Raw genomic sequence first — 4,386 nt, 5'->3', positions numbered from 1 at the left:
TGAGGACTTGAACCCAGGAAGCAGGCTGACAGATTTTCTTCCCAAAAAGCAGAGTTTGAATTTAGTTTCTGTGCACAGGAGAGTGAGTCACGGGCGCTGAGAATGTCATTGTTCTGCAGGGGAGAGACCATTCCAGCCCGCCCCGACCCAGTCATATGCTGATGCTGGAGGATTCAATCTCCTCCTTTCTACAGAACACCCCGCGGAGAGGCCAAGGCTGAGCGCCCCGGGTTCAATCTTCACCCTCCGCCTCCAGGGGCGACAGCGGGGTGAGGAGCCCGCCCGGCTTCCCCCTGGGGACAAATGCCCCGGACAGAACAGGGGGGGCTGCTCAGGCCCGGCGTCTGGGAGGCGGCTTTGCCCTCCCGCCTGCTGCACCCGGGGCGCGGAGCGGGGGCGTCAGCCCCAGACTATGTTACCTGTGGTCCCCAAACTCTAAGGTCCAGCCACCGTGATAAACACACAGGGCAGCGGAGCGGAGCCGAGCCCAGAAACCACCCCAGGTGCCTGCAGTTCAGCAGCCGGCGCCGGGGGCAGCGCGCGCAGAAGGAGCCTCTCCAGCCGCGGCGGCGGGACACGGGGGTCACGCTCAGGAATGAACCCGGACCCCTAAGTTCCTCCAGCCCCAATAACGAAGCCCCAAAAGCTCCCCCCCCGGTTTTCCTCATGCAGCCCCTCCCGCAGTGCGTCCTCCGACGGGGCCCCCTCCGCAGTCAGGCACCCACAGGGAGGTGTTCTCGCCTTCCCTGTCCTTAGGCTCACCTTGCTTCTCGAAGCCCAAGAAGATCCCCAGATTTAAGCGCCTCCCAGCTCAGAAGAGACCAGGCTCCCAGCCGGTACGAGCCCTCCCGGCTCGGGGGAGCCCAATCCGCTGCGCAGAAGCCGGCGCCCGGGATGCGCGCAGGCGCGGCCACAAGGGCTGCGCCCGGGCCCGGCAGGTGTGGGTGGGCGGGGCGGACACCCCCCACCGCGCTCCAGGTGGGTGTGCCATTGGCTCCGAGCTCTGCGCTCTGCAGCCGCGGAGTCTTTACCCCGTCGCCCCGTCTCCGTTCTTCTCCGTGGTGTCCGCATTACCCGTCATGGCCACCAGGCGGCGCGCCTTGCCGTTGCTCCGAGCTTGGGCCCTGAGAGCCCTTTACATCCCTTCCCAATCATTCCTCTGCCCCTTCATTCACCAAGGCCCCTGTAATTCCTACGTCTCAGTTATGTACACACTGTCATTTACTTAACCATTCCCTGAGATTTTCATTTAGAGAGTTGACAATTATTTGTTAGAAAAGTGCTGGTGAACATTTTTACATATAAAGATTTTTATCTGTATTTGAAAGATTTTCCTTAGTCTTTTCCCAAAAATAGAATGACTCTATCAAGCAGTATAGATAGTCTTTATTCATAATTCTCTACAGAAGGATGGTACAACTTTATTCTTTTCTCAGGAGCAAATAAGAGTACATATTTCACCTCACCCTTGCTAAAATTTCACTCTATCTTTCAAGTGTTTGGATGCTAACAGCTCACTAGACCCAAGTACACAAAAATTTTTATTATGTGTAAGCAGTATTTAACTACTTTATTTTTTTTAAAAAGATTTATTTATTTATACAAGCACTGGGTACAGTCAGAAGCACGGGAGGGTGAGAGAATTCACCAGAGCCAGAGCGGGGAACAGAACAGGCAGAAGGACCGAAGTACACTGCTGAGGGGAGCAGCGAGCGGCAGGAGGTCTGTGGCGCCATGTGGGCCCCTTGCGGGGGGCCGGGGATCGAACTGGCGCTGCAGAGGCTGCGGGCAGCTTCCCAACCCAGCGCTCAACCACCAGAGGAGGCACTATTTAACTACTTTAGATCCTGAAAAATAAACAGCATTAGCTCATTTGTACTAATAAATGAAAAAATTAGGACACCCCTGAATTTTAGGAGGTAAAATCTTCATTTCTTACTTTACTTATCAATCATATCTACATTTACAAGAAACGCATTACTTTATTTAAAAATGTATAAGTTGAATTTTACATTACTTACTAAATCAATAATCAATTTAGATCAATATATTTTCAAGTAATTCTTTCAAATATCCATTGCATTCATCAAGTCCCTTTCACAGACTAGTATGCTGTGTACCTCAAACATTCTTTATTGATCCTTATGTTATGTAAGTGCTCTAATCAGTTACTTCACCTAATTACTTAGTCCCCAACAACCATTCTTCACAAGCAATATATCACAGTTTTACAAGTTTTTTCCACTTCCTAAATATGTTCACTGCCATGGGAACAAAAAGAGAAACATGATATCTTACTTTAGTTGCATTACTTCAGACGTTTTCTTGCTACAGTCAGAAAAGTTATTTTCTCTTATAGGTAATGTGATTTCTAGGAATACAGGCCAAAATTCTTCTCAATATTAGGTACTATTCTAAAAAAGAATAACAGTATTGAGAAAATATTGAATATGTTTCACTGGGTCATTTAAATAAAGTTAGAAGACAAATTTTGTGACAGATTCTACTTTAAAAACAAGAAATTAAAAGACATAGTTTAAATTTTTTAATGAAGAATATCTTCTTTCCATTGGATTTGCACCTCCTGTTTTTTTTCCCAATATTTACAAAAATATGAAGCCTCATTGTCAAGTAAGGAAAAAATATTTGACTAAGTTTGTGACAATGAAAATTTTAATATTTTGATTAAATTTAATATATAAATTTAAAAATAATATATAAATTTAAAAATATATAAATTTAATAAAATTTAATATTTTGATTTTGATTTTACATGACTGCTTTCTTTATTAGAGAGTGGTTGGTGTTCAAACAGACTGTTTAACTCACATCTGTTACCAAGAACTCTGTGACCTCAGTATTAGCTAAATATGCGTTGATAGCATGACTGAATGAAAGAATTATTGACAGTTAGGTGGATGAAACTTTTATGGAGAGGCTTCATCATACTTTAATATCACAAGCATATTGACTCAATCCCATCCTAAGAGTCTTTTTTACTGCCCTTCTTACATTTTTGTGACGATGAAGATAGAGAGTTGAGGCTGGTGTGACAACGGTATAAAGAAGGCAATGAGCTTGTGCTGATCTTGAGACTCTTCTGATGGCGACTGGAGGCATACATAGGCACATGGCTGGAATGGAAAAGTGGGACACAACCACCAGATGGGCTCCACATGTCGCAAAGACCTTCTGAAGGCCACTGTTGACTCCGCCCTCAGCACAGCTTGTGCAATGGCAGCACAGGAGCTGAGGATGAGGATGAGAGGTGTGAGAAGAAAAACGGGGCTCATGACCTTGAGAGTCAGCTCATTCACATGGGTATCAACACATGGCAGCCACAGCAGTGCTGGAATTTCACATAAGAAGTGATCCACTTGATGGTGCCACACAGGGGTACTCTGACCATGAAGGAGAAATGTAGTGCTGACTTGATAAAGTCACTTAACCAAGAAATCACAGACAATAGGCACAACCGTGGACACATGAGGACAGTGTAGTGCAAGGGTCTACACACAGCTGCATAGTGTCGTAGGACATCACCACCAGCAGCACACACTCTGTGGTGCAAGAGAAAAATAAAGTTGAGTCATGCAGTCAGCATAGGAGATGGTTTTCTCTGAACTGCTGAGGTTGACCAGTAACTAAGGGACAGAGCTGATGGTGTAGAAGAGATCTATAAAAGAGGGGAAGAAGTGCATGAGAACGTGGAGATGAGAGTTCGGGTAATGACAAGGTAATGATGATCATATTGCCTATCAGGGTCATCACGTAGAATATGGTGATGACAACAAAGAGACTACTTCCAGGTAAGGCCCATTAGAAAAATTCAGTAGAACGAAGCAGCCTTCCAAACTAGCAATTTTTTTCCCCTTCATCATTCATTTTTTTCCTGTATCTGAAGAATCACAAAAACTCAAAAATGGCATACTCATATCAAACCCTTGTGAATTAATTAGGAAAAAAAACCTACACCATTTGCAAATCTGCCAATGGGACAATAACATTTTTTTTAATTTTTTTTTATTTTATAATTTTATTTTTATATTCCCCATACAATCACAACCCCCTTATTTTGACCCCAAGCCCTCCTTTCCCCATCCCCCACCCCCCATAGAATGTCTCTTGTTCATAGTTATTTGTTGATTTTGATATTTTCTTTTTTATAGTTATTCTTTTTCCTGGTCCCTTATTTAAGTTTTCTAGATTCCTGCTATGAGTGAGACCATCCGGTATTTTTCTTTTTCTTTCTGATTTATTTCGCTGAGCATGATCCCTTTCAGCTCCATCCATGTTGCTGCAAATTGCATGTGTTTATCTTTTTTGAATGCTGAGTAATATTCCATGGTGTATATGTACCACATCTTCTTGATCCAGTCATCTATT

At 44.4% G+C, this 4,386-nt stretch overlaps 1 pseudogene across 1 annotated transcript; it reads right to left on the bottom strand.

Annotated features, from left to right (window-relative positions):
• Nucleotides 1–232: 232 nt before the first annotated feature.
• On the bottom strand, nucleotides 233–3,885 carry LOC311188384 (olfactory receptor 2J3-like; annotated as a pseudogene). Its single transcript has 3 exons — nucleotides 3,013–3,885; nucleotides 763–1,010; nucleotides 233–293 (listed from the first exon to the last, which is right to left on the bottom strand). The product of its transcript is annotated as an olfactory receptor 2J3-like (transcript).
• Nucleotides 3,886–4,386: the final 501 nt, after the last annotated feature.

Source organism: Talpa europaea (assembly GCF_964194135.1).
Source record: "Talpa europaea genome assembly, chromosome: 2".
In the NCBI taxonomy this organism is placed as follows: Eukaryota; Metazoa; Chordata; class Mammalia; order Eulipotyphla; family Talpidae; genus Talpa; species Talpa europaea.
Note: the sequence above shows the minus strand (reverse complement) of the source record. Positions and strands in the feature narration are given on the sequence as shown.